A 12,967-nucleotide genomic window follows, 5' to 3' on the forward strand; every position below is an offset into this window, starting at 1 on the left:
GATGACCTGTTGCTGAACCTCGCGGAGTAGTTGAGGGGGGCGGCATGGCGTGCAGATCTTAGACAGTTTTGCTGTCCTTTCGGGCCTTAAGGTTAATAAAACTAAGACCTATTTGTTCCCAATAACCGGGCCTTTACCTAGGCCGGAGGTGCTGCCGCCTGACTTCCTTTGGGCACAGCGTACATTTAAATATTTGGGCATACAAATTTTCCAAGACATGGATGATCTTAAGAACGGGAATTTGGGTAAGGCATTGAGTTCACTTTGTTCTTGTGTTCATTTCTGGAACTTGCTGCAGCTGCCCACCATGACCCGGATTACACTGTCCAAAATGGTTATGTTGCCCCGGCTGCTTTACTTTTTTGTTAATCTCCTGGTTCCCATGCCGAGGAGTTGGTTTCGACCTCTGCATGCTCTCTTGAGGCAACTGGTTTGGGGCGATGGCCGGCCGCGAGTGTCCTTGCAAATCCTACAGCGCCCTGTGGCGGAGGGCGAACTTGGAGCGCCTAACTTCGAATTTTATATGTTGGACACCCAACTGCAGTGGTTAGCGCAATGGGTGGAGGGAGTGAATGAGGAGGGAACGTGCCTCATGGACCCGGTATCTAGCCGAGGACTAGTGATGTCAAAGCTCCCCTTGCCAGCTACGTCCATCCTTTCCTGCTCTCTTTTGCAGCGCACCGCTTTCCAGGCGTGGAGATGGTGCAGTGGCAGCAGGCAACACCCTGTGAAGTGCTCCCTTTGATTCCCTTGGTGGGTCTTCCACACGAGGACCCCCAAACTGTGTTCCCGGATGCCCAACTGACTTGTTGGTCAGGTGCTGGGCTGGAGACTGTAGGGGATTGTTCTTTTGACAAAGCTCTAATCCCTTTTGTGGACTTCATGGAGGATAGTGGCCTCCCACCTATGATGGATGGATGTTGAAGAACTCTCTATAACATTGGTGAGGTACTTCTGTCTGGGTGGGACTAGCACCCTTGATTGTAGTCTGAGATAGTAGTTGCATTATATTGTGTCTACCTCTTCTTTCTTGTTTTAGGTTTCTTCCTTTTTTCTTGATTGTATTTTAATGTTCAGTTTCTACAAATAAAAATATATTTGAAAAAAAAGAAGCCTTAGAAAATGTGTTTGATAGCTTGAACTTAATGTGATTTTCTTAGATTTTGTCATAGCATAATAAAATGTATTCCTGTAGTGAAGATGTCCAGACAGAAGATGGTGTTTAGATTAGGATATTTAATCAAATATAAGGCAAAGTAATACAACAGGTGGGAGCCAGGGAAGCGATGTATTAAGTCCTAACAGCTTCACCAGAATGACTCATACAATAGAACCAAGATACTAACATCATTCTAACATTCCTATACACGAGCTCTTAAAATAATACAATAGGTGGGAGCCAGGGAAGCGATGTATTAAGTCCTAACAGCTTCACCAGAATGACTCATACAATAGAACCAAGATACTAACATCATTCTAACATTCCTATACACGAGCTCTTAAAATAATACAATAGGTGGGAGCCAGGGAAGCGATGTATTAAGTCCTAACAGCTTCACCAGAATGACTCATACAATAGAACCAAGATACTAACATCATTCTAACATTCCTATACACGAGCTCTTAAAATAATACAATAGGTGGGAGCCAGGGAAGCGATGTATTAAGTCCTAACAGCTTCACCAGAATGACTCATACAATAGAACCAAGATACTAACATCATTCTAACATTCCTATACACGAGCTCTTAAAATAATACAATAGGTGGGAGCCAGGGAAGCGATGTATTAAGTCCTAACAGCTTCACCAGAATGACTCATACAATAGAACCAAGATACTAACATCATTCTAACATTCCTATACACGAGCTCTTAAAGCAATATACAGCATAACAATTCCTTTCTTTAAGCTACATATTCTTGATGTACCAAGCTTGAACTTCCTATCTATCTCATGTTCATGTAATACTGAACAGAGAACCACACATTTTAACCGATAACTTTCACTTATATGAAATACGAAAAGCATTACCTAATTAGAAATCTTCAAGCAAATGTTTCTGTCTTTAGTGTAGTTCGTTTTTGCTCAGTGAAACACTGAATAAATGGTAGAATAGGCTCTGCAATAAGGTTTCCTGGGAACCACGGTTAGATGTTTCTATATGCACAAATGCTTAGTGATGTCTGTTACACTTTTGATAGTAAACTGTGGACTTCATGTGTTTACCGTGGGAAAGGAGGAATGAAGCTGCTCACCATCGAAAGATGTCTTCCCATTGGACAGGACTGATCTGGCTCGCAACATTGGTCTTCACACATGTTCTTGTCTTTCATTTCAGAGCATGTTTCTAGACAGTAAGAAGCTTTTTCCTCTCGCCATTGCTTCTTTGGGTTTTACGATTTGCTGTAAGCTATTGCTAAAGGCTACAGTTAACTGCCGCATTGGAGGTGAGGCTCTCAGACTTTATCTTACCATTTTCCCCATCCTGACGGATGTAGCTACTGCTGCATCTGTTTCCCTGTATCTATTTGAGGATTTATTTTGTACTGATTGATACTGCAACTGTATGTTGATTCCTTTGGAGATTGAGACTCGGCTGAGTGTTATGTACTACTCTTTATGAGGAGTTTGACTGCTTATTTTGATTTTGAAGTTGATGCTCCTTTGATCTCACTCTTTTCTCAAACTCTTTATGGGTTCTATTAGCTTTTTGATTAGGTCCTTTTAGTTAGAAAAGGGTCTATTTCCATTATAGAACACGTTTGTCACTGTTGCACTATTGATGACTCTAACAATAATCTTTTTGGTTGATAATTCTGTTAATGGTTTTATCTGACTTACTAATTGAATAAAAAGACCAAAAGGCACTTACTAATCTCTTTATGAGAATAAGGGTTTTGAAAACAATTTAAAACTTTCATCATTGACTAAACGTAAGAACTGTTAATTATGAAGCCGATTGACCTGATTTGATTTATCTTCTATTAAAAAATTGTAGCTAAGATCTGTCGCCTAGATGAAGAAGATTTAGCACCGAGTTGAAGCCCATTCTTGTAAGTCATTGGTTGAACTGGTACTGGAGAGTATACTCGGGACACTTTTAGCGCTATCAATACTGATTGCGCATTCTATTGACTTGACCATTTGATGCGTGTTTTTTGGAGGAATAGCAGTTACTCTTTGTATTTCTTTTGTTGCCATCTGGTTTTTGTGTGTATCTTATAGTGGATTCACTTAATTCATGTACAGCGTCCATCAACAACAAACACGTCATGTTTAGGACCAACAGATATTCCTGATGGTGGAGCCAACAGGAACACCCCCTACTGTCATCTTTATAGGACAACGATACAGAAAGGAGGCAGTCAGGGATTCAGACAATTTTTGGCACAAGTCCTGGTATTGCTGGTTTCTACAGTAAGCCCACATCAATATATTCACAAAGAGCTCCTAGTGTTAAATTCTTTGGGATGATAGCATTTTGTTCAAGTTCCAGGAAATATATGAGAGATTCATTGTTGATTTGTGTAGCATCAACACAGTGGTGTAACAAAACTTGACGGGCTCCAACGAAGAACATCGCCCCCCCTCTCTCCGTACCAAGGCATGGGGCCCCCTGGAGCTCACTCCCCACACCGCGTGGGCTGCAATGGCTATTGTTATGCGATTGCACTAACACCCCCCTAAAAATGATTGTCACTTTCAGCCCATTCATTAGCACATACAATGGACCTAATAACCCCAGAGCTAGAGGGGACATACGTACCAACCTTCAAAGGCAGAGGGAGTTCTACCATAATAGACTACATACTAATATCCTCCTTTGCCAAAAATAGAATTGTGATGGCTAAAACTAAATGGAGCCCCTTTAGTGACCATAACCCTCTCGTTCTGGAAATAAGACACACCTGTGGGGTGGGCAAACCCAAAGGGGGGGGAAATTAGCCTCCAAACAGCAGGTCGGGGAAGGCGACTTAAGTGGGCAAGGGTAGACTCTCAAGAGTTTTATAAATCTCTTGTCCAAAATGGAAGAAAAGAGATAGGAGACTGTCTGGGCCCCCTAAAAGAGGGTCCAGAATTAACGGAATCCTTCATAACCCTTACAAGCATAGTGGATAAAATGCTGGAAGTCAAAGGCCTGAGGAAAGAGCAGAAGAACCCACGCTGGTTCGATGAGAGCTGCTCCAAAGCATTAAGGGATCTAAAAGCCTGTCTTAAAGTTAAACCAAGGAATAAGACAGACGTGGCCACTTATAGATTAAAATACAGAACTAAAGTAAAAGAGCGGAAGAAGCTGCTTCAAGCAGAAGTGTGGGCAGACCTTAGAGAGGCGGGAGAAAACAGAGATTTTGCAGAATTCTGGAAAATTGTAAATCGGCCCTGTTTTAACGAGAATTCTGCCCCTTTGATTAGTAATAACATCCTCCCAGAGGAATGGGTCAACCACTTCCAAGGGTTATACAACAAATCACACCTAGCAATTCAGGAGGGCGAATGGCAGGGTACGTGGAGTGATAAAATAACCTTCTCGCTAGGGGAGATAACAAATGCAATTAGTGGGTTGACCCCAAACAAGGCCCCTGGTCCGGATGGTACCCCACCGGATCTATATAGAAGTAATATAGATCTATGGGCACCAATTTTAACAAGGGTGCTAAATGCAGCCATCAAATCTGGCCTACCACGCTCTTGGTCCACGGCACTGATTGTACCCATATTTAAAAAAGGGTCCAGGGATGACCCTAAGTGCTATAGGCCGATCTCGCTCATTGATGTTTCTGCTAAAATTATGGGGCGAGTGATTTTGAACAGGCTTATGGGGTGGACGGCGGAACATCATATCTTGGCAGAAATACAATACGGGTTTAGGGAGGGTAGATCGACAAGTGACCAGTGCCTAAATTTGTATCTTTTGACAGCTAAGTACACGAAAGCAGGCAAGGGCACGGTCTATATGGCATTCATGGACCTAGCCACGGCCTTTGACAATGTCAATAGGTCTAAACTATGGACCATGATGCATAACCTAGGGATAGAAGAGGGGCTGATCAATATCCTGAAAGAGCTGCACTGGAACACCACGGCCAAGGTTCGTTTCAGTCCAGAGGGGGGGCGAACTGATCCATTTTTATGTTCAGGGGAAGTAAGACAAGGGTGCATATTAGCCCCTTTTCTTTTCTCCCTTTACATTAATGCCCTAGAGAGTGCCCTCATCGCCCTAGAAGTTGATTCCCCCAAAGTAGGACCGCGTCATGTCCCAGTACTATTGTACGCGGATGACGCGGTCCTGCTGGCCAGGACCCCAAGGGCTTTGCAACTCCTGCTGGATGGATTTGTTAAGTTCATGGGGGACTTGGACTTGTCTGTCAACCTAACAAAACCCTTTGTCATGGTGGCCGGTAAAAAACCTACTAACAAGAGCGTGTTCAAAATTGGGTCACAGACTCTGGGCAAAGTAAAGAACTTCCCCTACTTAGGGCTGTTAATGGATGGGGACATGTTATTTAATCACCTGCTTGAGGCCCATTGCACCAAGCTTGTGTCCTCAAATGGGGCTATTTTGAGCTTTGCCCGTAGATTGGGATGCTGGTGCCCAGAACAGATAATGGCATTATATGCCTCAATCAGTACAGCTAAGGCCTTGTATGGTGCTGAGATATGGGGCTTTAGGGACTGTAAGCAACTTCAACAGCATGAAGATAAATTCTTTCGGAGAATCTTAAAAGTCCCGCAAGCCATCCTTGCTGAAATTGCCCATGATGAATTAGGGATGCCATATATTTCTGATATTGTTAAACTAAGGCCAATTATGGCATGGATGAGAACTTGGACTAACCCGGAGGCAGCTCTGACCAGGGAAATAATTACAGACTGCTTACAAAGAGACAAGGCGCTACAAATCCCCTGGTTGAAATATGTGAAAGACTCTTTAACAAGTATTGACCAGGGCCAGCTTTTTAATGATCCCTCCTTGATTGTAAATAGTTGTAAAATGAAGGTAAAAAAATTGCTTTTAGAAAAATATGTCGCTGACAGAAGAAGTTGTGGCCTGGCAAAGAAATCACTAGCAGCCTATGACCTTGTAAGAAACGAAGGGGGAATGGAATCATATCTGTTTCTTATGTATAGCCAAAATGATCGGTTTTTAATGTGCCGTTTTAGGCTCAATTGGTTACCAAATATTTTAGCTTACCCTGCTGGTTTTACCGTATCAATTGAGCAGAAGGGTGCCTGCGGCTGCGACAATAGGTCTCCGCAGGACACCCTTCATTTTGTACTTTTATGTTCATTTTATAGTAACCCCAGACAATTGTTTTTGGTAGACATTTTAAAGAAACAGAAATTCCGCCAAGCAAGAACTGCATTGTTGTTTTTACAGAAAGCCACTGATCCCCACACCCTATGTGTCATTTTAAGCTTTTTAAAAGTAGCAGTAAGATTGAGGAATACAAGAAATGAATTAGTGTTGTAAAATTATACCTGCCCCGTGAATCATATCCTCTCTTCTCTATTGTTGTTTTTAACATGAAAAGTTCAGGAATGAAATGTAATGAAATCGAATGAAATTTTATGTAATGTGCTTTTATGAGGAATTTTTATTCTTCGAAATAAAGATTTACTGAACTGGACTGAACTGATTGTCACTTAGCTCAATGTCATCAGGAGCTATATTTCCAGTCCTCTGCATTTTTGGGAGCTACAAATCAGTTATCAGGTCTGCCAGTCCAATTAGTACAATGACCACAACTTCCATGATGCATTATGTGGCGAAATGCAAGCCGAAAACTGTAAATAGGTGTACGGCGACATCCACTAAGATGGCAACTGTAATGGAAAGGCCTCAGAAATCTGAGCCTCCATCCACCTATTCAACGACAGGCACGAGAGAAGCACAGAGGGCTTTCAGCTATGATACACCTGCTGTTGTAAACCTTAGATGGTTGTCTGTGTGGTGGATCTCCAGAGGTGAGGCCGTCACAGAGCCTCTAAGGAACTATCTTCATCCTAGGGCCGGCAGGCCCTGCTCTGAGGGTCTGGCTGATCTATATAGGCAAACTAGGTGGTCGCTTAGGGGCTAAGAGAGCGGTAAATCTGAGGAAGAAAATAAACAAAATAGAAAAAATGCGGGCTGTGTCAGTAGCATCAGCCACTTTGTGCACCTCCTCAGGCCTAATGACTGTAACCCTGTTACCAGCTGCTTGAACGTTCCCACTACCCCTGCGTCACCTGAAAGGCCTTGACACGAATCTACTTCAGTGTTTCACTGCAGCGTGTGGAGAGAGCCGGATGCAAAGTCCCCCCCCCCCCATCGTTGCTGCCTTGCATACCAAGCACGACCTTTGTTCTCCTTGAAACCTGACGAAAAGTAATAGATGACTTGTTAACTGGTATGCATAAACAAGTACTTACTGGTCACTTTCCCACAGATCAACAGAGCATTCCTTTGCATTCTAGAAAACAACCGTATACAATATTGTCGAAAAGTGGGCGAGGGAGGTGGTCCACTAAGCTATTCTGAATGTTATGTTAGAAGTCTTCATAACAATCATTTGCGCACACCGTAACATTAAATTGTGTCAGTGTGATTTAATAGTTCCATCATTAGAGGCAGTCCAAATCCTTGGATAAATGTGTGAAAGTCGAAGGAAATAATATGACATTAAAAAAAAGGTAAAATCTGCAGGAGAAATCGACGACTAGGGTATCTACACAAGCTATAAAAGTGTACACAGGTATGTTTATAATTCTCATTTTAATTGCAACAATAATTAAACCAGTACATCGAAAAAAACTCACTAAATGTATTTATTTTCAGCATTTCTGAATGCTTGATAAGCACACACGTCTCCTCGGTCCGTGTTTTTTACGTCCTGCGTGTTTTTTACGTCCTGCGTGTTCCCCTCAGACAAATCTCACATCAGTGACGTGGGGCAGGCTTTACGGCGGTGCATCTGGCGCTGAGCTGGCGACGGGCGGCTGAGAGGGACCGTAATGTGTTAAGAAATATCTTAGGGCTTAGAGACACCCACTGCAGACTTCTTTGTGTGTCCAGCAGTTTTCAGGCAACAATAAGTATGTCAAGCTAACTCTGGTGATTTATGTTCCTGCTGGAAGAGATCAGAGTTTTGTTTAGTGGCATTTTAAGCTCATCATAAAGTACAGCAGAGGGTTAATGTGCCTACTTCAAAGAACATGTACCATGCAGATCACATAACTGTATTGTATGTGGATAGCTCCGTGGTATCTACCTTTATCGCAGAGATCCTTTTGCTATTTGCAGTTTATAAATTGCAATCCTAATATAGCTCATTGACCTAGTAACTGCCATTGAAGAGCTGCTTGCAAACTGCATGGTATAGGTCAGAACATTGCCCCCCCCCCCACAGAGTTTCATTATACGAATGTTGTTAAAAAGGATTTGTTTAGGTAGAAATATATTCTTATTAGGAAAGCCAATGCCCAACCACAGTGGGTACGCTTTAAATCATGAGGTTGTGCTTCTCCAGACCCGACACTCTTAAAAATTCTTTCTATTAGTATGGATGATATGTGATTCCTACACCTTGTAATCCTCATTATTTCATGTACCATTTGCTATTGACTGATTTTACGTATAATTTACTGTAAAATGTGTGTGTGGTGTAAAGTGCTCTGACACCCTACACTGGTAGGAGTAGCGCTAAAAAACAAATAAAATGCATGTGAGCGGGGCTATGGAGAGATGAGGGGCACTGTTGGAGGGTGCTAGGTAATCCATGGGGAAGGAGGTCATAGGGGGGGGGGTGACAATAAAGAGTTTTGCACTGGGTGCTACCAGCGCTAAAGCCGGCCCTGGCGAGGAGTCATGATGGCAGATTCTTTACTCTGTTTTGCACTTCGTCTCAGTTCCTCTTTATGTTCCTGCATTTGTGTGCTCTTAGGTGTACACACTTTCCACATTAAGACACCTCTGGCTAGTTTGCTTCCCTAACAAAGCTCTCACTGCAAATCATGCAACTCAACTGGCTGTCAGTACAATAAATCAGTACTTCAGTCCCTAGCCTATATATATTGAAAGTTACAAGCGGGCCAGGGTTGAAGCTAAAGGGGTCTGTTTTGGGTGTTACACTCCCTAATAAATGGCAGTTGATAGTTGGGTCCAGTACACTGGTGGTATCTGTTTTGGATTACACCAGGGATCAAAAGGATTGGAAAAAGACGTTTCCACCTCAGAATCTTCAAAGTATTTATTTTGATCAACCTCTCGTACACATGCACACACCTCACAGCAATGGTATGTCTCATGCGAAGACACACACACACAAACACACATCCACACACACTTCCTAAACAGGTGCACTAATCCACCTTGACATCTTCTTGGCAGGGGCGGCTCCTCCGCTATGGCGGAGGAGCATCACCCCACTGCTTTTGATCAGTGAAGTAAAGGAAATAAATAATGCTAATAACTTTAAGTTATTATCATTTTATGTTTCCTTTGTGGGCGGGCAGGCAGGCGGGCGGGGCGGCTCTTCTCTCCGAGCAGGGCAGGAGAGGTGTGGTTTGCCCACTCCTAAGTGTGCAATGACTGCTTGGTCGTCCCACTTGGGCCGCCCAAAGCAGTCATGCGCACTTCCCCCGTTCTCCATGCAGGCTGCATTACAGACTGCATGGAGAACAAGCACAGGCTCCCATTCCCTGGTTGAGCATCCAACAAGGACACTCACACTCAATCACAACACTGAATTGCAGCGTTGTGATTGGTCAGGGGAGCCTGGGTGCCTATCAATCACAATGCTGCATTGCAGCAGTGTGATTGATCAGGGGAGCCATTTCTGTGATTCTTGTGCCTTGGTCTGACGAGAACAGCAGGAGTAGAGATGCGGGACCAGTGCAGCAAGGTAAGTGTTGCTTTTTGTTTTACAGTCTTCCCCATCACCCCTCCTCGCTCCCACCACCCCCCCGGGCGCCTTTACTGTGATTCTTGTGCCTCGGTCTGACGAGGACAGCAGGAGTAGAGATGCGGGACCAGCGCGGCAAGGTAAGTGTTGCTTTTTGTTTTACAGTCTTCCCCATCACCCCTCCTCGCTCCCCCGCTAATCTTTTCAAAGCCCGCAGTGAGGGGAACGGCCAATATTCACCCTCCACACTGCCCTTACCTTGCTCTGCTTGTCACCGTGAGGGGAACGGCTGTATGGGGCGCCAGCTGCACCGCCACACCGCCACACCGCCACACAGCAGTGAGGGGAACGGCCAGGTGGAGGACTACACCACCCAGGAGGCCTTGCGCAGCACTGGCGAGGGCCATCATCGGAGGGCGCCAGAGGCCCTCATAGCCAGCACGGCCCTCCCGCAGCGCAGGACGCGCTATTCTTTTCAAAGCTAGCTGTGAGGGGAATGGCCAATATTCACCCTCCACAATGCCCTTACCTTGCTCTGCTCGTCGCCGTGAGGGGAACGGCTGCTCGGGCACCAGCTGCACCACCACACCGTCACACCACAGTGAGGGGAACAGCCAGGCGGAGGACTACACCACCCAGGAGGCCTTGCGCGGCGCGGCGCCGGCGAGGGCTGTCATCGGAGGGCGCCAGAGGCCCTCATAGACAACGCGGGCATGCCCGGGCCAAGCCCGGGCCAAGGGCGGCCCCATCCGCGCCCTTCGGAGCCCGAAGGAGGCTGGGCTGGGCCACCCCCTTAACAACTAGCTATGGGTAAGCGCAAACATGGGCAGTCAACACCAGGGGGACTAAAGGCCAAAATGTCCAGGAAGACTCCATACATTATTTCTTATTTGACTTCGGCGGTGGGTTCCTTGAATGAAGAGATAGGTAATGCTGAACAAGAGGTGGGACTGGCTACTAGCCAAAATTCACCGAAGGGACTGTGGCAATCGCTAAACAGGCACATTTTCCCGTACCATTGGATCCGCTTGTTTTGATTAATACTCCAAAAACAAGTAGTGAGGATCGGAATTCTGTCTCCCGGGAATAAGGGTGCTTCTCCTGTAATCTTTATTGTGGATAAGAAGAGATCCTCACGGGCTGCTAAGGGGGTGTATGTGGAAGGAAAAGGCAGTATTAGAAAATCTAGCACACAGCAGAAAGCTGTAAAAAGAAATTCTTCTAAGGTGACGACCAAGGTGGATGAACCTACCCAATTGCTACTGCGATACCTGATAGAGGATATCTTCAAGTCAAGTCAAGTCAAGTCAGAATTTATATAGCGCACTACATACCCAAAGGGTCTCAAGGCGCTTGGGGAGGGTGCGGGGGGTTACTTATCGAATATCCATGTTTTAAGCTGTTTTCTGAAGGCTAGGTGGTTTTGGGTAAGGCAGAGGTGGATGGGAAGGGAATTCCAGGTTTTTGCTGCTAAGTAGGAGAAGGATCTTCCCCACATGGTGGCTTTGTGGATGCGCGGAACAGCGGCGAGGGCTTGGTTGGACGAACGCAGTTGGCGGGTAGGAGTGTGGAAGGAAAGGCGCGCGTTGAGGCAGTCAGGACCAAGTTCGTAGAGGGCTTTGTGAGCGTGGGTGAGGAGACGGAACGTTATCCTTTTGTTGACGGGGAGCCAGTGAAGGTCTTTCAGGTGACCGGAAATGTGGTCTGTGCGGGGGATGTCAAGTATGAGTCTGGCTGAGGCGTTTTGAATGCGTTGGAGTTTTTTCAGCAATTTTGTGGTGGTGCCGGCATAAAGGGTGTTTCCGTAGTCCAGACGGCTTGTAACTAGTGCGTGGGTGACCGTTTTTCTTTTTTCGGTGGGGAACCAGCGAAATGTTTTTTTGAGCATGCGTAAGATGTTGAAGCATGATGATGAGACGGCGTTGACTTGTCTGGTCATCGAGAGAGAGGAGTCCAGGATGATGCCCAGGTTCCGTGCATGTTCCGTCGGTATGGGAGCTTTTCCTAGGGCCGTTGGCCACCAGGAGTCATCCCAGGCGGAAGGGGATGTACCTAAGATGAGGACTTCCGTTTTGTCCGAGTTCAGTTTCAGACGGCTGTGCTTCATCCACTCGGCTACTTCTTTCATCCCTTCATGTAGGTTGGTTTTGGCGGTGATTGGGTCTTTGGTGAGTGAGAGGATCATCTGAGTGTCATCAGCGTAGGAGATAATGTTGAGGTTGTGTTGGCGTGAGATGGTTGCGAGGGGGCTCATGTAGACATTGAAGAGGGTGGGGCTGAGAGAAGATCCTTGTGGAACGCCGCAGATGACTTCGGTGGCCTCTGACTTAAAAGGAGGGAGGCGGACTCTCTGGGTTCTTCCAGCCAGGAACGAGGTGATCCAGTCCAATGCTTTTCCTTGAATTCCGATGTTGCTGAGGCGTTGTATTAGGGTGCTATGACAGACTGTGTCGAAGGCTGCGGAGAGGTCGAGGAGGATGAGGGCGACTGTGTCTCCGTTGTCCAGTAGAGTTCGAATGTCGTCTGTTGCTGCGATGAGGGCGGTCTCGGTGCTGTGTTTGGCTCGGAAGCCAGACTGTGAGGAGTCGAGTGATTTGTTGGTTTCGAGGAAGGCGGCGAGCTGATTGTTGACGGCTTTCTCAATGACTTTGGCAGGGAATGGGAGGAGCGAGATGGGGCGGTAGTTTTTGAGATCGGTGGGGTCAGCTGTGGGTTTCTTCAGAAGGGCGCTGAGTTCGGCGTGTTTCCAGCTTTCTGGGAATGTGGCGGAGTTGAGGGAGCAGTTGATGACGTCTCGGAGATGGGGTGCGATGATGGAGTCTGCTTTGTTGAAGATGTGATGGGGGCATGGGTCTGTAGGGGATCCTGAGTGGATGGAGTTCATCAGGCGAATGGTGTCTTCTGTGGTGATTGGGTTCCAGTCGAAAAGGTTATTCGGAGGGGGTACAGGTTCGGAGGGAAAAGGGGTTGACTGGTTTACGGGTTGGTTGTCAAAACTGTTATGAATGTCGGCGATTTTATCATGGAAGAATGAGGCGAGGGAGTCGCAGAGGACTTGAGAGGGGGTGATGTCGTTGGAGCTGGCG

This window comes from Lissotriton vulgaris, chromosome 7, assembly GCF_964263255.1.
Source record: "Lissotriton vulgaris chromosome 7, aLisVul1.2, whole genome shotgun sequence".
NCBI classification, from domain to species: domain Eukaryota; kingdom Metazoa; phylum Chordata; class Amphibia; order Caudata; family Salamandridae; genus Lissotriton; species Lissotriton vulgaris.